Below are 22,451 nucleotides of genomic sequence, written 5' to 3' on the forward strand. Positions count from 1 at the left end.
GTTTCCCCAGTGGGTGGGGACTGGTGGGGACTGCAGGATGTAGCATTGAGTGAGCCTGACAGATTAGAAGATAAAACAAGTGTGATAATAAAAACAATTACACACTAACCCATTTCCTCCTCTGTGAAATGAGGAATGGCCTAGACGTTTTCCAGACCTCTTCTGTCCTAAGAGTGGAGCTGGGTGACAGAGCAGGTGCAAGCCAGCCTTTCCCTGCCTCCCCGGGGAACGCACTGTTCAAGAGCAACTCAGCTCGCATTGACGCCTTTCAGCTGCAGGAGTGTGGCCGCTCAGTTCTCATCTGAACTGTTGACAACAGTTGTCTTCTGAGAATCATAAATCAGAGCCTCCCTTTAGGCTTCTGACTCCCTCAAAGGTACCAGACAACACAAACTTTTCCCCTTTTGTTACCTTGGCTCTCTAAGCTGTATCTACTTCTATACAAGTCGAACAATTTTGTCTTTTTAAATTAAAAACAACAAAAGCACCTAAGGTTGTAGGGTTTTATATTCTTTTTTCTTTTCTTCTTTTCTTTTTTAAAGAGCTATATGATGAGAGTGTGTTTGTGTAGTCTAAAGAACAAAATTTCAACAAATGGTTTTAAAGATCTGATTGGCTTCTAGTAGCAATTCATGAGCCAGGCAGCATTCTGACTACAAAATAGACAGGAGCTCTGTGAGAATGGAAGAACAGCTGGGTTTTATTAAGGTAACTTAAGCAGGAACAAGGGAAAAGTATAGTGCAGAAAGCACATTAGGTAACATCAGGTTACTCTCCTTTATGGGTTAAAGCAGAGGGGGCTGCCGTAGCTGGCTCACGCTGACTGGGCCCCGTTTGCTATGAATCTCCTGGTTTTTGGAAAACTGGCCCTTTTTGGGATTTTCCTGTTTTTTAAAGTCTCTGTTTAGTTATGTAGCACTTAATACTGTGGCTTCATTTTAGTTTGGTCTGTTGGGGCCTAGTTCAGGAGCTCAGTCCAAAACAATGGCCTACCATAAATTTTATTTAAATGTATATATATCTGGAAAGTGAGGAATTCCCCAAACCTACCAATTTTATCCATATCTCTACCACTCCTAAATTCTGTACTTGCTTGCTGATTCAGTATATTCTAGAATTGGCAGATTTTCATTTAGGAAGCAGAGAACAACACACAATGTGCCAACAGTAGTCATTGGCGATGTCTAACCAAGCACAGGTTCTGACAGACAAGGAGGCATGGAAACGCGAACTAAACCCAGGAAGATGGATTCACCCAGCAACCCAGAGTGGAGCCTCTTCTTCCTGGTGAAGTGTTATTGGTAACAAATGGGACATTTCTAGTGTTAAAGTTTCAGCAGAAACTTGGTCCCTACTGTTCTGGGTTGAATTGTACTCCCCCAAAAGATATATTGAAGTTCCAAACCCAGTACCTGTGAATGTGGCCTTATTGGGAAATAGGTCTTTGCAGATGTAACTAACTTAAGTTGAGGTCCTACTGGAATAGGTGGGCCCTAATTCAATATGAATGGTGTGTGTGTGTGTGTGTGTGTGTTTGTTTTGACGGAGCCTCTGTTGCCCAGGCTGGAGTGCCATGGTGCAGTCCCGACTCACTGCAGCCTCTGCCTCCCAGGAGGTTGGGATTACAGGCACCTGTCACCACACCTGGCTAATTTTTTGTATTTTTAGTAGAAACGGGGGTTTCACTATGTTGGCCAGGCTGGTCTCAAACTCCTGACCTCAGGTGATCTGCCCACCTCAGCTTCCCAAAGTAGTGGGATTACAGGCGTGAGCCACCACGCCCGGCCTGAATGATGTCTTTATAAGAAAAGACACAAATACATACACAAAGGAAAAATACTATGTGACAACAAAGGTAGGAAGGAGAATACTGCACACCTGCAAGCCACAGAACAGCAAGGATCACTGGGAACCACCAGAAGCTGGAAGAGGCAAGGAATGATCCTTCCCTAAAGTTGCAGAGGGAGCATGGCCTGCTGACACCTTGATTTCAGACTTCTAGCCTCTAGAACGGTGATAGAAGCAATTCTGTTGTTCTAAGTCACCGAGTTTGTGGAGCTTTGTTATAGCAGTCCTGGGAAACCAACATGCTGGCCAAAGGCTATTTTTAAAATTTCCACCAGAGTGGGCCTGGAATTGTGTGAGTTCTTTTGGCATCACTATTTCTCGGAGAGAAGTCATACCTACAGAGGGACAGAGCATCAGCCCAAAAGAGGGTGCTACCTGTCTACCTGGGATGAGGCTGACCTCTGGCTGGGCTGGGTGGATGATGTCTCAGATATGGTAGAAGATACACCCACCTACATTAGCTTGATGGAGTAACCTCATCTTTGTTTTTCCAAACTATAGGAAGAAAGCTTTTCTTTCTGTTGAAAATGAAACTAGTAGGTAGTGGAGATTAAATATAATTGCAGCCAGTTCTGAAATTTGCATATAAATGACTGCTACATGCAAATTTATAATTCAAGTGTTACCCATGCTTAATGATAACCTCTTACTACATCATTTCCTTGTTAAGTTTGCTTTAGGATTTGTATGTGTCTTAATAACATATAATTAGTTTAAAATCTCTTCCAGTCATATCTTGAAAGAGCATGTCTGTTTTTAGCAAAAATAACAAGTGACCCATAAAAAGGAGGCACTCCTGTGCACTGTCACATACAGGGAAGTGTGAAAGGGGACTTTCGCTCTTTATTTTATCCTTGCATTGTTTGAATTTTAATTTTTTTTTTTTTTTTTTTTGAGACAGATTCTTGCTCTGTTGCCCAGGAAGGAGAGCAGTGGTGCCATCACAGCTCACTGCAGCCTGGAACTCCTGGGCTCAAGCAATCCTCCCAGCTCACCCTCCCAAGTAGCTCAGAGGGCAGGTGCATGCCGCCATGCCCACCTAATTTTTTTACCATTTGTCAAGACAGGGTCTCACTATGTTGCCCAGGCTGGTCTCAAACTTCTGAGCTCAAGTAATCCTCCTACCTTGACCTCCCAAAGTTCTGGGAATATAGGTGTGAGCCACTGTGCCCGGCCTGACTGAATTTTTTAATGAATATTCACTGCCTTTATACGTCATTTATTAGGGTGATGCAAAAGTAATTGCGTCTTTTATTTCAGTGGCAAAAACTGCAATTACTTTTGCACCAACCTAAAAACTCTTTTTTTTTTTTTTTTTTTTTTTTTTACAAATTTGTTTATTCCACTAGATAAGCAGAAAACACAACCTTTCAAGGCAGAGCATCTGGGAAAGGTATTACAATTAATCTAACACATATGTTTCCAGATACCACTTAGGGTTCATGTTACTGGAGAAATGTAATCCCCTCTTTCACTTCTGTTTTACTCAGGAGACATTCCTAGAGGAAATGGAATATGAGGTCTTTAAGACATAGCTGAGACCAGGGCATGTCACACTTTATTATGTGTGTAAGTCACCTGTGGATCTTGTTAAAATGCAGGTTCTAATTGAGACGGTCAGGTGTGGTGCCCAAGATCCTACAGGGCTAACAAATTCCAGGTGATGTCAAGCTCCTAAATCAGATGCTGCTCACCCACAGACCACACCTGGAGTAGCAGACACTTTGACTTCACTGTAGGCTCTTGAAGATTCTCCTGCTGACTTTCAAAATTTAAGCAGGAAGGTGGCCAAACACTCAATAGGAAAATGGGCAAAACTCATTACCAAACAATTCACAGAAAAGATATAAAATGTCTAGTAAACATATGAAAAGGTGTTTGACCTCATTTATGATGTAAGAAATGCAAATGAAAACTACACTGATATACAATTTCTCACCAAATTGGAAAAATTGTAAGGTATCACACTTCATGTGGAAAGGCTTTTGGGAAACAGGCACTGTCACACATCGCTGGTAGAGATGGAAGGCGACACAACTGCTATGCAGTGGCATATGGCAATATCTGACAACACAATGTATGCATTTGCCATTTGTGCCAGCAATCCCACTACTGGGAGTTTTCTGTGAAAATACACCTTAAACAAAAACAAAATATTATGCACCGGGTTATTCATTGAAGCATTATTTATAATGGCAAAATATTGGCAAATATCTAAATACCCAAATATTGGAAATAGAGCAAAAGTGGTGCATACACATAAAGAGATATTATTCAACTGAGAAAATGAATGAGAAAGATTAATATATGTGAAATGATTTTCAGGATATGTTGTTTTAAAAAGAAAAAAAAAGCAACTGAACTATGCTGTCTTTGGGTAAAAAATAGGGGAAAGTATGCTAGTATCTGCTTATTTCTACCAAAATCCCCCAACCCACACAGGAAGGATAGCTAGAGATCACTAAATTTGTCACCTTCAAACGTTAGGTGGGAACAAAGCAGAAAGAAAAGGAGGAATGGGGAACAAAGGGTGAGTAATACTTCTCTGAATACACTTTCCTGTACAATTCTAACTTTTTGATATTAATGTTTTACATATTCAAAAACATAAGGCAGAACATAAAATTAACAATGAAGAAAACTCAGCCAGGCGCGGTGGCTCATGCCTGTAATCCCAACATTTTGGGAAGTGGAGGCAGGCAGATCACAAGGTCAAGAGATCAAGACCATCCCGACCAACATGGTGAAACCCTGTCTCTACTAAAAATACAAAAATTGGGTGGACGTGGTGGCACACACCTGTAATCCCAGCTTCTTGAGAGGCTGAGGCAGGAGAATCACTTGAACCCGGAAGGCGGAGGTTGCAGTGAGCCGAGAACGGGCCATTGCACTCCAGCCTGGCGACAGAGCAAGACTCCATCTCAAGGAAAAAAAAAAAAAGAAAACTCTAAAATGGAATACAAACAAACACATAGACCTATATAATGAATAATGTAACCACACTAAGGTCAAAACATTTTTTAAAGAACAAACCCCAGTAAGTTTGAACAAAGCGTATGAACTATATGCCATTAGATCTTTAACCTAAAGAACTCAAGAGAGTATTGAACTCTGGTAAGCTGGCTGTTTTTGTTTGTTTGTTTAATTTGCAAATGTATGAACTAGACATTCTGAAATGAATTTCTGTATATTTCAAGACTGAGAAAATAAGTAATATATTCTTGATAATGGGAAGTGGGTTTCTCACTGTCAGAGAAAGGATTTAAAAATATGGAAGGAAGAAGGAAAGAATAAACCCTGTGGTGTTGGATTGGCTTTGCGGATATCAGTATAAACTCATGAGTTTTAATAGATAGATGACAGAGAGAAAGAGAGATAGGTCCATACATATCACATCAGTGGTATACCACTGGCCTGTACCAGCTCAGTTTTCAAGTATTTTGCAGCAGGCTGATATTAAACTGACTTTTAGATTGACAAAGATGGGAGTATTATCACCAAGGAAATTGGTAAATGCTACAAATCAGGGATTTATTTTTCCCCAGAGAGCCAACTGTTGAACATTCATCAGCACACTACTCTGTGTGTGTGTGTGTGTGTGTGTGTGTGTACACACATGTAATTTCTAGTTCTATCCACTAAAGTGTCCTACAAGCAGTCACTTTCATAGTAATGAGCACATCTAGCACCTAGAACTTGCTTTCCAAGTAGCAGTCTTCAGTAAAAGGAGCCAAGGCTTCCCAAACAAAGAGTTGATTTCAGAAAGTTCAAGACAATCCTGCAACATCTTAGCCAAACATGCTGGGACACAGCCTGGGCAGGTGTCCAGACTGTGCTAAGTCTGGTGCTTCCCAGAATGCATGGCCCTGCCCCATGACTCCCCAGAGGGCTCTTGTATGCTCTCAGTGAAGCTGAAGCCCATCGTGACCCAGAGACTCTGTTTAGCTTGTTTGCTCCTAGGACCCTCCATCTAAGAGTGCCAGTATTGCCCGACACAGCTCAGTGCGTGCTCCCTACTCCATCTTTAGAATAATCACTATTAAGATACATTTATATGTAAATAGTTCTTGACAAAAGAAAATCTTTCATTGAGAAAATTCAACAAACAGGTTAAAATCAGAGTGGGGCAGCTAAAGAAAGAACTAGTAAAAATAAAAGATCAGAAGGAATAATGCATGGGTAGATGCAGAGGTTCACCACCTAGGTCCCCCTGCAAGGAAAAGCTTGTTGCCCAGGAAGTAAAAAGGACAACCTCGACTGCCAGCTCCATCAGGGTCTGCCTCTGCTTCTGCTGCAGAAAGCACCTCACCAGTAATCACATACTTGCCAGGGAAACTCACACTGCGTGAAGGAATAAAGTAGGAGCTGAAAGTTGCGGCGGTTTCGGGCTGATGTGGGAAAACTCTGATAGACGATTTGATTCCAAAGCTCTCTGGTGGGTGGGCAAGTGCTTGGTCAAGCCTGCATCACTGTTCAACTTCTCTCTCTGCACACACCTGGATCCTCCTCTTTCCCTTCACAGGTGTTGATTCCTAATAAACATCACCCCAAACTTGCACCCCAAACTTCATCTCAGCATCTGTTTATGGAGTACCCAGTCTGCAACAATCCAGAATGCAGGACAGAGAATCAGATGGAAGATATGAGGAAAGAGTGGAAAGAAATAGAGGAAAAGTGAAAAAAATCTAACATGAAATAGTAAGAGAGAGAAATAAGAGGAAATCCATACCTAGATGCATCATAATGAATCTGCAGAACCAAAGAGAAGATCATGAATGTAAACACAGACTGCTCACAAAGATGAATGACAGACAGCTCAACATCAGTGAAAGCTAGAAAACAACGGAATAGGCCAGGCGCAGTGTGGTTCATGCCTGTAATCCCAGCACTTTGGGAGGCTGAGGCAGGCAGATCACCTGAGGTCAGGAGTTTGAGACCAGCCTGGCTAACATGGTGAAACCCTGTTTCTACTAAAAATACACAAAATTAGCCAGGCGTGGTGGCGCGCGACTATAATCCTAGCTACTTGGGAGGCTGAGGCAGGAGAATCGCTTGAACCTGGGAGGTGGAGGTTGCAGTGAGCCAAAATTGGGTCATTGCACTCCAGCTTGGGCAACAAGAGGGAAACTCTGTCTTAAAAAAAAAAAAGAAAGTGAGAAAACCCACAGAATGGGAGAAAAATATTTGCTAATCATGTATCTGATAAGGGTCTAATATCCAGAATACATAAAAACCTCTTGCACTTCAATAATAAAAAGTAAAATAACCAAATTTTAAGATGGATAAGTCATCTGAGCAGACATTTCTCCAAAGATACACAAATGGCCAATAAACACATGAAAAGATGCTCAATATCATTAGTGATTGAAAAATGCAGATTAAAACCATGAGATACCACTTCACGTGCTCTAGGATGGCCATAATGAAAGACAAACAGGCTGGGTGTGGTGGCTCATACCTGAATCCCAGCACTTTGGGAGGCGGAGGCAGATGGATCACAAGGTCAGGAGTTCGAGACCAGCCTGGCCAACATGGTGAAACCCCCGTCTCTACTACAAATAAAGAAAAATTAGCCAGGCATGGTGGTGCATGCCTGTAATCCCAGCTACTCAGGGGGCTGAGGCAGGAGAATCGCTTGAACTCAGGAGGCGGAGGTTGCAGTGAGCCAAGATTACGCTATTGCACTCCAACCTGGGCAACAAGAGCGAAACTCTGTCTCAAAAAAAGACAAACAAAAACAAACATGGGTGAGGATATGCAGAAATTAGAACTCATATACATTGGAGGTTGCATTGTAAAATGCAGCAGCCACTTTGGAAACAGTTTAATAATTCCTCCAAAAATTAAACATAGAGTTATCATATGACTCAATAATTCTACTCCTAGGTGCATACCCAAGAGAACTGAAACACACATGTTCACACAAAAACTTGTACATAAGTTTTGTTTACATGTTTATAGCAGCATTATTCATAACAGCCAAAATGTGGAGATAACCCATATGCCCATTGATAAATGGTTAAACAAAATGTGGTAGACTCAGCCGGGTGCAGTGTCTCACGCCTGTAATCCTAGCACTTTGTGAGGCGAAGGCAGGCAGATTATCTGAGCTCAGGAGTTCGAGGCCACCCTGGGCAACATGGGGAAACCCCATCTACTAAAAATATAAAAATTTAGCTGGGCATGGTGATGCATGCCTGTAATCCCAGCTACTCAGGAGGCTGAGGCAGGACAATTGCTTGAACCCAGGAGGCAGAGGTTGCAGTGAACCAACATCACGCCACCACACTCCAACCTGGGCAACAGAGCGAGACTCCATCTCAAAAAAAAAAAAAAAAGTGGTGGACTCATACAATGGAATATTATTCAGGTATAAAAAGGGGATAAAAAGGGGTGTGTATTGATTTATGCCATAACATGTATGAACTTTAAAAACATTAAATGAAAGCAGCCAAACACAAAAGGCCACTTATTGTACGTCTGTATTTACGTAAAAGCCCAGAATAAACAAATCCATAAAGACAGAAAGTAGGTTTGTAGTGTCAGAGGCTGGAGGGAGGGAAATGTAGGAAATATCTGCTAACAGGCACGGGGTTTCTTACTGGGGTGAGGAAAACGACAGCAAAAGAGTGAACAGTGTGGCTTGTTGCATTTATCTATCTATAATGTATAATCCAGAACACCATTCATACTCACAGTAACAATTTATACTGCAAACCCTAAGCCTGCCATTTCATCATTTCTTTTTTATTTTGCTTTTATGCATTTGTGTATGTATGTATTTATTTATTTATTTTGAGACAGAGTCTCACTCTGTCACCCAGGCTGGAGTGCAATGGCACAGTCTCGGCTCACTGCAGCCTCTGCCTTCAGGGTTCAAGTGATTCTCCCGCCTCAGCCTTCTGAGTAGCTGGGATTACAGGCGACCACCACCACACTCAGCTAATTTTTTTATTTTTAGTAGAGACTGGGTTTCACTATGGTGGCCAGGCTGGTCTTGAACTCCTGACCTCAAGTGAACCGCCCACCTCAGCCTCTCAAAATGCTAGAATTACAGGCATGAGCCATGGCACCCGGCCATGTCATCATTTCATAAAAGATTTGGTTAGTGATGTTGAGTGAAAATTATCTTTAACATCATTAAATATCAACAATCTCTTCTTATTTCTGTAGTACATACAATCACGTAATGATCAGACATAATAACAGTGAATGCATAATCACAAAAATAATAGCTTAAAGTGCTGTTATGTAAATGATTTTTACCTTATGAAATGAGTTCCCACAATATTCTTGCCGGGTGCGGTGGCTCAAGCCTGTAATCCCAGCACTTTGGGAGGCCGAGACGGGCGGATCACGAGGTCAGGAGATCGAGACCATCCTGGCTAACATGGTGAAACCCCGTCTCTACTAAAAAATACAAAAAAACTAGCCGGGCGAGGTGACGGGCGCCTGTAGTCCCAGCTACTCGGCAGGCTGAGGCAGGAGAATGGCGTAAACCCGGGAGGCGGAGCTTGCAGTGAGCTGAGATCCGGCCACTGCAGTCCAGCCTGGGCGACAGAGCCAGACTCCGTCTCAAAAATATATATATATATATTCTTGTAAGATAAGTTGGCCGGGCACGGTGGCTCACGCCTGTAATCCCAGCACTTTGGGAGGCTGAGGCGGGTGGATCACGAGGTCAGGAGATCAAGACCATCCTGGCTAACATGGTGAAACCCCGTCTCTACTAAAAATACAAAAAATTAGTCGGGCGTGATGGCGGGTGCCTGTAGTCCCAGTTACTCAGGAGGCTGAGGCAGGAGAATGGCGTGAACCTGGGAGGTGGAGCTTACAGTGAGCCAAGATTGCACCACTGTACTCCAGCCTGGGCGACAGACTAAGACTTCGTCTCCAAAAAAAAAAAAAAAAAAAAATGAAGTGTACAAACACCAATCGAAATATGTCCCTAAGTAACTTGAAATCTCTTGGAAACGGCTAAAATGGGACTTGGGTGTTGTATTAGTCAAGGTTCTACAGAGAAACAGAAATATACATAGATATCTATATATAGAGAGAGAATGGAATTTATTAGGCAGTCCAATAATCTGCCATCTGTGTGCCAGAGACCCAGAAAAGCTGATGAGGTAGTTCAAAGGCCTGCAAGTAGGAAAGCCAATGGTATAGGTCTGAGAACCAGTAGCACTGAGGGTGGAAGACAAATGTTCCAACTCAGACAGTCAGGCCAAGAGACTGACCTACACTGGGCTACCTGCTCTCCTCAGTTCACCCATTCACATACTCATCTCTTCCAGAAAGACCCTCACAACCACACCCGGAAATCATGTTTAACTAGCTTCCTGGCATCCTGTGGCCCAGTCATGTCGACGCATAAAATTAACCATCACAGGGCCTGGCACGGTAGCTCGTGCTTATAATCCCAGCACTTTGAGATGCCAAAGTGGGCAGATAACCTGAGGTCAGGAGTTCGAGACCAGCCTGGCCAACATGGCAAAACCATGTCTCTACTAAAAATACAAAAATTAGCTGGGCATGATGGCAGGCACCTGTGGTCCCAGCTACTTAGGAGACTGAGGCACGAGAATTACTTGAACCCCGGAGGCAGAGGTTGCAGTGAGCCAAGATCTCACCACTGTACTCCAGCCTGAGCAACAGAGCAAGACTCTGTCTCAAAAAAACGAAAACAAAAAAAACCCATCACAGATAAGAAGGCTATGTCTGAGGAAGTAACTAAAGCTTTCTTCTTAATTATTTCCACTGTAGATACATCTTTCCAATGAACCAATAGAGCAGAAATTGGGCAAAAATTACACATGATTTAAAAATAAATGTCTTCCTAAGTTGACTGGGTGAAACAGGACTCAAAGCCCGTTTCCTTTAGAAAACATTTATTTAACAAAACTCACACAATTTTTTTCTAGAAAACACAGTAGTAAAAATAAAAATATAAAGTTTAAATAGATGGGGGCCATCTTCAACAACACAAGAAATGAGAATCAGAAAAAAATTGAACAGTCATAAAAAGACAAATAGTATATAATTCCACTTTATGGGATACCTAGAATAGTCAAATTCAGAGAGACAGAAAGTAGCATGGTGGTTTCCAGAGGCTGGAGGGAGAGGAGAATTGAGAGCTGTTGTTTAATGGGTACAGAGCTTCCGTTTTGCAAGATGAAAATAGTTGTGTGGATGGATGCTGGTGACGGTTCCAAAATAGTGTGAATGTATTTAATGCCACTAACTATACATTAAAAAAAAAAAAAAAAATAGTTAAGGTTGCAAATTGTATGTGTATTGACCACAATTAAAAATTATAAAACTATATATATGCATATATACACATCTCCAAGAAGGGAATAGCAGAAAAGTTGAGACCATGAAAGTCACTGAGTGTGAAGAGGGGCTGTTCTTAAGGCAGGACACCTAGAAATTTATGAGAATGGGCAAATCCTGTGTCAAGTGGCCTGAATCATATGCAATTTCTCGGGGTCCTCCTGAAAAAACACAAAGTTTTAAATATCAACTAGAGTACAAAAGTAGATATTTAGTATAAGAAAAATCATGTAAATGACAATTTTTTTTTTTTTTGAGACGGAGTCTCACTCTGTTGCCCAGGCTGAAGCTCAGTGGTGCGATCTTGGCTCACTGCAAGCTCCACCTCCCAGGTTCACACCATTCACCTGCCTCAGCCTCCCAAGTAGCTGGGACTACAGGCGCTGGCCACCACACCTAGCTAATTTTTTGTATTTTTAGTAGAGGCCGAGTTTCACCATGTTAGCCAGCATGGTCTCGATCTCCTGACCTCATGATCCGCCTGCCTTGGCCTCCCAAAGTGCTGGGATTACAGGGGTGAGCCACCGTGCCTGACCGTAAATTATAATTTTTAAGCTACTTAATACCACACACATCACATAATCCTTAAAAATAGTATTTTTATAAACTAATTTTCTCAATCATCTCTAAAATGCTTTTTTCCTTATAATTTTTGTCTGCAGACATTCTGATAGCCTCTTCAAAAGACAATGGTTTTGTAATATTTTGTTTGGAAAGAATAGAAAGAAAATTATCTTTACTTACGTGTTGGTAGTTGACATTTTAAAATGACTGATAGTTTAGAAATGCTTCCTTCTACTTCTATCAAAGTAACTAGTTGTTGGTAACGTCTTGTAACTTTCTTAGATTTTGTCAAATTTGAGGAAAGCACTAACAAATTTATTTTATGTATGAGCTGTAATATTTTAGGATACTTTCAGTTTTTCTGTGTCTGTGTCCTCAAATTGTCAATATTCATTACCTAGTCTGTCGTCCTCATTGTATTGGAATATTAAGAGTTTTATGGAGGCCAGGCATAATGGCTCACACCTGTAATCCCAGCACTTTGGGAAGCCAAGGCAGAAGGATTGCTAGAGTTCAGGAGTTTGAGACCAGTCTGAGCAACAAAAAATTAGTGAGGCATGGTGGTGCATGCCAGTGGTTCCAGTTACTTTGGAGGGTGAGGCGTGAAGATACCCTGAGCCCAGGAGTTCAAGACTGTGGTGAGCAATGATCTGGACACTGCTCTCCAGCCTGGGCAACTGTGTTAGTCCATTCTCACGCTGCTAATAAAGACATATCCAAGACTGGGTAATTTATAAAGGAAAGAGGTTTAATTGACTCATAGTTCAGCATGGCTGGGGAGGCCTCAGGAAATTTACAGTCATCGCAGAAGGAAAGGCAAACACATCCTTCTTCACATGGCCGCAGCAAGAAGAAGAATGAGAGCTGAGCGAAGGAGGAAGCCCCTTATATAACCATCAGATCTCATGAGAACTCACTATCACGAGAACAGCATGAGGGAAACCACCCCCATGAGTCAATTACCTCCCACCAGGTCCTTCCCACAACATGTGGGGATTATGCGAACTACAATTCAAGATGAGATTTGGATAGGGACACAGCCAAACCATATCAGCAACCGAGCAAGACCCTGTGTCTCAATTAAAAAAAATATTTTTAGAGTTTTATGTTCTCCTTACCAATGTCAATATTTCATGTTTAACCCACATATATTTTAAATTAGTTTTCTTTATCTTTTTTTCTTAAGACAGAGCCTCGTGCTGTTGCCCAGGCTGCAGTGCAGTAGCGTGATCATGGCTCACTGCAGCCTTGGCCTCCTGTACTCAAGTAATCCTCCCACCTCAGCCTCCTGGGTAGCTGGGACTACAGGCACATGACACCACACACGACTAATTTTTTTATTTTTCATAGAAACAGGGTCTTGCTGTATTGCCCAGGCTGATCTCAAACTCCTAAGATCAAGCAATCCTCCCACCTTGGCCTCCTGAAGTGCTGGGATTACAGGCATGAGCCACCATGCCAGGCTTAATTCTGTGTGAGTTCATATAATTCACAATGCTTTATTACTCAGATTTCAAATAATCTCACCATTCATTTCTCCTAACAGAATCTCCCTTCTTCGTAATGAAGGATTGGTTTTGGTATGATCTGAAAGTTTTGTGTTATACTTTCCTTCTCAGTGTCAGAATAACTCCTGACTTAATCACTCATCTTAACTGTTTTGTTCCATATCCTACTAAATTTTACCTAATTTTTCTCTCCCTTCTTTAATAAATAAATATAAGGATTGTAAAATAAGCTATATTTGTGTATGTCTAAATAGGACTCTATTGGCTGGGCGCCCTGGCTCATGCCTGTAATCCCAGCACTTTTGGAGGCCGAGGCGGGTGGATCACCTGAGGACAGGAGTTTGAGACAGCCTGACCAACATGGTGAAACCCTGTCTCTACTAAAAATACAAAAAATTAGCTGGGCCTGGTGACGGGCACCTGTAATCCCAGCTACTTGGGAGGCTGAAGCAGGAGGATCGCTTGAACAGATCCTCGGCAGAGGTTGCAGTGAGCCGAGATTGTGCCACTGCACTCCGGCCTGGGCAACAGAGCCAGATTCTGTATCAAAAGAAAAAAAATAGGACTTTATGGTTTCTCATGTGCTTTTATTGAAATGTCCCAAAACATCTTTGTAAAGTGCAGTTAATAAATATGGTGCCTTCCTAACTCAACTTCCCCTTAACTAACCCCAAAACTCTCCTTGAGGGAAGCCGAGGTGGAAAGACACAGTAGGCTTAACTGACGGCAGTTATGATATTTTCCTTCCACAGATTTTGTAAAAACTTCAGACCATCGGAACCCATTGCCAGCGCCCCTCCCAGGGTGAAGAGGGACCCTAAGGCACATTGACGTCTACCACAGCCCCAGCAGAAGCTGCTCCCCGGGAGAAATGTTCCGGGAACAAAGTCAGCAGTTTGCCAATTGTTGAACCATACTTTAACTGTTTTCTTTTGTTTCATGACCACCCCTCCTGCCAAACTCCTCCTACTCCTGCTATAATTGGTATAATTATGAATTCTTTGTTTCTTCCTCCTCCCCTCCTCCCTTCTTTCTTCTTGGCCGCTTTTCCGCTCCTCTTGCATTCTGGGAGGACAGGCTCTGGATCCCCTGCTGTTGCTGACAGGTTTCATTAGCCTGATGGAAACGTTTCTCCTTCTCAGCCCCTCCTTTGGCAGCTGCTGAATTTCTCCCATCCTCTCAGCGTGCTGAGTCTCAGCTTAGATCTACACCGACAACCCTGAGCTGCTACAGCTGAAGTTGTCCGTGTGACACGGATTAGTGGGTGGCAGTCAGTGGAAATCCAATCACAGATCTCCCTTTCGTTCATACGAAGAAGGAATAGAGTTTAACCGATGAAAATAATAATATAACTTTTAAAGCCCCAACTTTGATCTCTGTCCTTTGATCACTCTTTGCCGTTTCACATGTCTTTGACGGTACATGAGTGAACTGAAGATTCAGGGGCCTGCAGGCTTTAAAATAAGGTGATATCCAACTGTCAGGTGCATTATCAACACCACATAATCACAGTTTTTAGCACATGCAAAAGAGAATTCTACTCTCAATGCCAGAAAGTAATGGTTTCTGTAGACAGTCTGCTCTTAGCAAAGCTCCGATTTTCTTGATAGGCTTCAACTTGAGAGTCCTGAAGGGCATGGGGGAACATTCTCTGAACAGAGTTGACAAACTCCTAACGGGAACTCACTCTAGAAAATAATAAAATATTGGGCCGGGCACGGTGGCTCACGCCTGTAATCCCAGCACTTTGGGAGGCCGAGACAGGCAGATCACGAGGTCAAGAGATCGAGACCATGGTGAAACCGCGTCTCTACTAAAAATACAAAAAAATTAGCCGGGCGTGGTGGCGGGCGCGTGTAGTCCCAGCTACTGCGGAGGCTGAGGCAGGGGAATGGCATGAACCCGGGAGGCAGAGCTTGCAGTGAGCCGAGATCGCGCCACTGCACTCCAGCCTGGGCGACAGAGCGAGACTCCGTCTTAAAAACAAACAAACAAACAAACAAAATTATCTGTTACTGGTGGAGGGTGTCCAGGTTCTTGGCGTTTTGAACAAAGAATGGACAAAATGCACAAACAAAGCAAGGAAAGAATGAAGCAACAAAAGCAGAGATTTATTGAAAACAAAAGTACACTCCACAGGGTGGGAGCAGTCTGAGCATAGGTTCTCAAGAGCCCCTTTACAGAATCTTCTGGGATTTAAATACCCTCTAGAGGTTTCCCATTGGTTATTTGGTGTACACCTATGTACTAGCAGCCTATCATCAGTCTGATTGGTTGTGGAAAGCAACCAATCAGAGGCTGAAGTGAAGTTACAAAGTTACACTTCTGGCCGGGCGCGGTGGCTCACGCCTGCAATCCCAGCACTTTCGGAGGCCGAGGCGGGCAGATCACGAGGTCAGGAGATCGAGACCATCCTGGCTAACACGGTGAAACCCGTCTCTACTAAAAAATACAAAAAAATTAGCTGGGCATGGTGGCGGGTGCCTGTAGTCTCAGCTACTCGGGAGGCTGAGGCAGGAGAATGGCGTGAACCCGGGAGGCAGAGCTTGCAGTGAGCCGAGATTGCACCACTGTACTCCAGCCTGGGCGACAGAGCAAGACTCCATCTCAAAAAAAAAAAAAAAAAAAAAAAAAAAGTTACACTTCTATGCAAACGTTGGTTTGCAACTAGAGCTATATTCAATTTTCCATCTACCATGCAGAAAAAAAGAGAGGGGAATTTTGCAAAGAGGGTAGCCTCAGGTCCTTTTGTTACTTAGTTGTGGAACTTTTGGGTTTTTTTCTTTTGATTTAGTTCTAGGATGTCAGCCTGAATCAGCCTTAGGTTCCCTGCTTCAAGACCCGATTCTCCTGCTTCATTATCTATTGGAGTATGAGTGTATATCTTATATAACTGTCTAACGATAGGAAGGTTGTCAAAAGACTGCAAGATGAGAGTCAGATGCTGTGTAATTTCTGAGAAGACTTCCTGAATCACACTTTCCTCACCTGTAAAAATGAAAGGATTGTTAAGCTCCCTCCACCTCTAATATTTGAACTCTATACTGTTTTATTAATGCCCACAGAGTTCATCTTTTCCCTCTTCATCTTCCTTCTTCTTGCCACATGCATTTCCAGCCACTCTCTTTCTACATTTACATACCACACTAGAAAAAAATTTAAAAACCAAGTTCCATCAGGTCTAAACATAGCACAAGAACCCCTTGAATAGGAGGAAAAATTCCAGCCCTAGATTATAGTTCTAGGGTTTGATTTTGATTGGACTTTCAGGAGATAATTATTCAGCTTTTGCCATTGTCTAGAGCAAGGGTCAGCAAACTTTCTGGAAAGGACCAGTTAGTAAATACTGTAGGCTTTGCAGGGCAGAATGTCTCTATTGCAACTGCTCCACTCTGCTGCTGTGGTGCTAAAGCAGCCATAGGTGATACAAAAAATGACAAGCATGGCTGTGTTCCAATGAAATTCTATACGCATGGAAATTTGAACTTTGTATAATTTTCACTTGACATGAAATATTATTCTTCTTTGGACATTTTTTTCAACAATTTCAAAACGTAAACCGTTTTGAGTTTATGACCAATGCAAAAACAGGTAGCAGTAGAGATTCAACACAATGCCTATCAAAATTTCAACTACCTTCTTTGTGGAAATTGACAAACTGACCCTAAAATTCATATGGAAATCCACGGTCCCCAGAATAGCCAAACTAACCTTGAAAACAGCAAAGCTGGCAATTCACATTTCCTGATTTCAAAAATAACTATAAAGTTTCAGTAATCAAGACTGTGGTACTGGCATAAGGATAGACATATAAATCAGTGGAGTATAATTTAAAATCTGGAAATAAGCCCATGAATTTATGGTTAATTGATTTTTGACAAAAGTGCAGATAAAATTAATGGGAAAAAAATAGTCTTTCAAGAAATTGTCCTGGGACACCTTGATATCCTCATGCAAAAGAATAATATTGGAACCTTACCTTAAACCATATGTAAAAATTAACTTAAAATAGATCAAAAACCTAAATATAACAGCTAAAACTATAAAATTCTTACATGAAAATATAGGCATAAATCTTCACAACCTTGGGTTAGACAGTGGTTTCTCAGACACAACACCCAAAGCTCAAGCAACCAAAGAAAAATTATATAAATTGGATTTCCTCAAAATGAAAAACATTCGTGTTTCAAAGGACACTATTAATAACACGAAAAGATATCTCATCAAATAGGGTAAAATTTTTACAAATCATATAACTGATGAGACTTGTATTTAAGACACATAAAGAACACCTATAATTCAATTAAAAGATAAATGACCCAATTAAAAGTGGACAAAGAACCTAATTAGACATCCTCAAAGAAGATATATAAATAGCCAATAAGCACATGCTCAACATTATTAGCCATTAGGAAAATACAAATCAAAGACATGAAAAACTATTCATAGCTAGGCACAGTGGCATGCTTGTAATCCCAGCACTTTGGGAGGTCAAGGCAGAAGGATCACTTGATGCTAGGAGTTCACGAGCAGCCCAGGCAACATAGCAAGATGCCAGTTTCTACCAAAAAAAAAAAAAAAAATTAATTAGCCGAGTACGGTGTTGTATGCCTGTGGTTCCGGGCTGAGGCAGGAGGATGACTTGAGTCCAGAAGGTTGAGGCTGCAATAAGCTGTGATCATGCCACTGCACTCCAACCTGGGTGATGGAGCAAGACCCTGTCTCAAAAAAAAAAAAAAAAAGTAAAACCATTCATACTTATTAGTATAGCCATAATTTAAAAGAGAGATAATAAGTATTGGTGAGGATGTGGAGAAATTAAAACCCCCACACACTGCTGATGGGTATATAAAATGGTGCACCTGCCTTGGAAAACAGTTTGGCAACTCCTCAAATGATTGAACATAGAGTTGCCATATGACCAAGCACATCCTCTCCTAATTATATATCCAAGAGAGCTGAAACCATATATTCACACACAAGCTTGTATACACATGTTTATAGCGACATTAGTCATAATATCAAAAAATGGAAGCAACCCAAATGTCCATCAACTGGTGAACAGACAAATAAAATGTATTTTAACCATACAATTGAATGCTATTCAGCCATAAAAAGGAATGAAGTATTAAAACCTGCTACAACATGTATGAGCCTTGAAAACTTATGCTAAGTGAAAGAAGCCGGTCACAAAAGACCACATATCATATAATTCCATTTATATGAAATGTCCACAGTAGGCAAGGAGATAGAGACAGGAAGTAGATCAGCAATTGCCTAGGACAGTGAGTAGGGTAGAAAGACTGAGGGCGACAAATAAGAGGTGCAAGCTGTCTTTTTAGGGTAATGAAAATGGCTCTAAAATTGATCATGATGACAGATGTGCAAATTGAATTTTGAATAAAAGCCATTGAATTTTTTTAAAAAAGAAAAAGATCTCAAATTAGCAACGTAATCTTCCATGTTAAGATACTGGAAAAAGAAGATTATCCAAAACAAACCTTAAGAAAGATGAAAGAATTAAGCCCGGGCATGGTGGCGCATGCCTGTAATCCTAGCACTTTGGGAGGTCAAGGCAGATGCATCGCTTGAGCCTAGAAGTGCGAGACCAGCTTGGGCAACAGAGGGAGACCCTACCTCTCCAAAAAGTACAAAAAGTAGCCAAGTGTGGTGGCACATGTCTGTAGTTCCAGCTACTCAGGGAGATGAGGTGGGAGAATCGAGCCCAGGAGGTCGAGGCTGCTGTGGGCAGTGATTACACTGTTGCACTCCAGCCTGGGCAACAGAGTGAGAGTCTGAAGGAGGGAGGGAGGGAGGGAGGGAGGAAAGAAGGAGGGGAGGAAGGGAGAAAGAAAGGGAGAAGGGAGAAAGAAAGTGGAAGGGAAGGGAGAAAGGAAGGAAGAAGGAAGGAAGAAGGAATTTGAAAGGGAGGGAGGGAGGAAGGAAGGGAGGAAGGGGAAGGAAAGGGAGGGAAGAAAGGGAAGGGAAGGGGAGGGAAGGGAGAAGGAAGGAAGGAAAGAAGGAAAGAAGGAAAGAAAGAAAGAAAGAAAGAAAGAAAGAAAGAAAGAAAGAAAGAAAGAAAGAAAGACCGAGAAAGAGAGAGAGGGAGGGAGGGAGGGAAAGAAAGAGAAAGAAAGAAAGAAAAGATTAAAATCATACGTAGTGTGTTCTCTGATTACAGTGGAATCAAACCAGAAATTAGTCACTCGGAAATTAAACAACACACTTCTAAATAGTTCAGGGGCCAGAGATGAGGTCTCAAGGGAAATTGAAAAAAAATTACATTAAATTGAATGAAAATGAAAATATAACGTATCAAAACTTATAGGACAAAGCAATTCTAAGAGGGAAATATGTAAGTACTGTACCAAGTGCATATATTTTTATAGAGAAAAACCCCTAAAATCAGTAATTTAACATTCCACCTTAAGAGCTAGAAATAAAGAGCAAAATATAGGCTGGGCACCGCACACCTGTAATCTGAGCACTTTGAGAAGCCATAGGTCACTTGAGCTCAGGAGTTCAAGACCAGCTGAGTAACAAGACAAAACCTGTCTCTACAAAAAATACAAAAATTAGCCAGGCATGGTGGCACACACCTGTGGTCCCAGCTACTCAGGAGGCTGAGGTGGGGGCACCACTTGAGCCCAGGCAGTCAAGGTTGTGATGAGCCAAGATCGTGCCTCTGCACTCCAGCCTGAGTGACAAAGACAGATCCTGTCTAAAAAAAAAAAAAAAAACAAAAAAACAACTTGTTTTAAAGAGCAAAATAAACTCAAAGCAAGTAGAAGGAAAGAAATTAAGATAAGAGCAGAAATCAGCAACACTGAAAATAGAAAAACAATAGAGAAAAATTAATGAAACAAAAAAGTGGTTCTTTGAAAAGATCAATAAAATTGACAAACCTTTAGCAAGACTTAGAAAAAAAGAGATAAGACATAAATTATCAATATCAGGAATGAAAGAAAAGACATCATTACAGACTCTGCAGACATAAAAAGATAACGAGGAAACACTATTAATAACGCTACCTACATACATTTGACAAATTAAAAGACATTGACCAATTTCTTAAAAAACAAAAAGGACTACAGTTCATCCAATATGAAAAACATCATTTGAATGGTCCTATGCATAAAGGAAGCTTAATTTACAATTTTAAAATTTCCAAAAGGGAAATCTGCAGGCCCCAATGGTTTTCCTGGACAATTCTACTAATGTTTGAAGAAGAATTAACACTAATTCTATACACTCTCTTCAGAAGAATAAAAGAGGAAGGAACAATTCCCGGGTTTTTAAATGAAGGCAGTATTCTCATTTTATCTTTACTGAAACTATTTGATGATTACAGGCTCATGCCTGTAATCCCAGCACTTTGGGAGGCCAAGGTGGGAGGATTGCTTGAGGCCAGGTGTTTGAGACCAGACTGGGTAATATAGCAAGACCCTGTTTCCAAAAAAAAAAAAAAAAGGTTGGGTGTGGTGATGTGCACCTGTAGTCTGAGCTACTCAGGAGGCTGAAATAGGTGGATCATTTGAGCCCAAGAGTTGGAGGTTACAGTGAGCTATGATTGTGCCAGTATATTCCAGCCTGGGCAACAATCCTTCTCTAAAAAGAAGGGAAAAAGAAAGCAGAGAAAAGGAAAAATCTTTGGGGCCTAGGACTAGGCAGAGTTCTTGGAATCTTCATCAAGAGCATGATCCATAAAAGGAAAATGTAATAAATTGGGTTTCCCTCATCCATTGCTGACACTTTCCTGATATTATCAGAAGGTATCAATGGAATGTTTTTTTTTTTTTTTTTTTGAGACGGAGTCTGGCTCTGTTGCCCAGGCTGGAGTGCAATGGCACGATCTCAGCTCACTGCAAGCTCCGCCTCCCGGGTTTACGCCATTCTCCTGCCTCCTGCCTCAGCCTCCCGAGTAGCTGGGACTACAGGCGCCCGCCACCTTGCCCGGCTAGTTTTTTGTATTTTTTAGTAGAGATGGGGTTTCACCGGGTTAGCCAGGATGGTCTCGATCTTCTGACCTCGTGATCCGCCCGTCTCGGCCTCCCAAAGTGCTGGGATTACAGGCTTGAGCCACCGCCCCCGGCCTCAATGGAATGTTTTCTGACAGCACCAGGACTCATATTCTTCCCACATATGGATCTTAAATGGTTTATTGATTAAATACCAGGGATTTCGGTTGTCCAGTTATTCAACTATGAATAACAACCAAGGTCATATGTTCACAAGCAATGACCATTATCATGGTCACTCTGTCAATAATGATTATAATGCTACCAATTTTAAGACAGATCCACATTTCTGTGGTGTAAAAATGTGGGAGGGATATGTGCACCACAGTTTCTATTGCTATTTGGGTCTAGTGAACCTTTTTTAAAGCATGATGAATGCTATAAAATGCATTTGAAGGCACTTTAGGAGATCCTAAGTAGAATATTTCCTCTCACTCCCATTCAGCCATCCAGGGAGGGTTCCTATCTCATGAATAAAGTATGTAGTTTTCCATAAAACACAGATTATCACATAAAAGGAATACTTAAATCTAAGTTATAATTATAAATAATTATATGGAACAAATATGTATAAATGTGTATTTTACATACACTTTATTATTATTGATTTACAAGGTTGTGATTACTTTGTTGGGGTTGCTATAGTAGTGAACTTATTAAATAGAGAAATACTTTCATTTCTCAGCATTAAAAATGAATAATCAACCATTGGACCTAATACATCCCACACTTAGTTATCTGCAATTATCAAAGATTAGTTGACCTTTGAAGATGATATACAATAGCAGCTTCTGGAAGAGAGGAGAAAAAGATTTCCCAAGGTGGTAGGACCACCACTACTGGAGGTGAGGAATGTGGTTTGTGGGAGAGTGCAATGGTTCCTTCCCTACTCCTCCTTTCCTACTCAAAACAATATCTTCTATTGGCCTAAAACTCTGTTTATTCATTAAGGTGATGGCATTTGCCTATAGGAAATCTCAGCTTGCTCCTGCTATAGCTTTTACAAATTCCATTTATCAAAAGCACGCTACATGCCAAGCTCTGGGCTTGGTGTTTTACACATAAAGCACACATTATCTACAAAAAACGCTTAAAATGAGTTAATTCAAGGAACAGCTTTCTAACTTAACTAGTTCTGTACAAAACCCTCTGGACCAAGATAGCTGTTCTCAGGGGGAGA

This window comes from Macaca fascicularis, chromosome 17 (assembly GCF_037993035.2).
Source record: "Macaca fascicularis isolate 582-1 chromosome 17, T2T-MFA8v1.1".
Classification (NCBI taxonomy): Eukaryota; Metazoa; Chordata; class Mammalia; order Primates; family Cercopithecidae; genus Macaca; species Macaca fascicularis.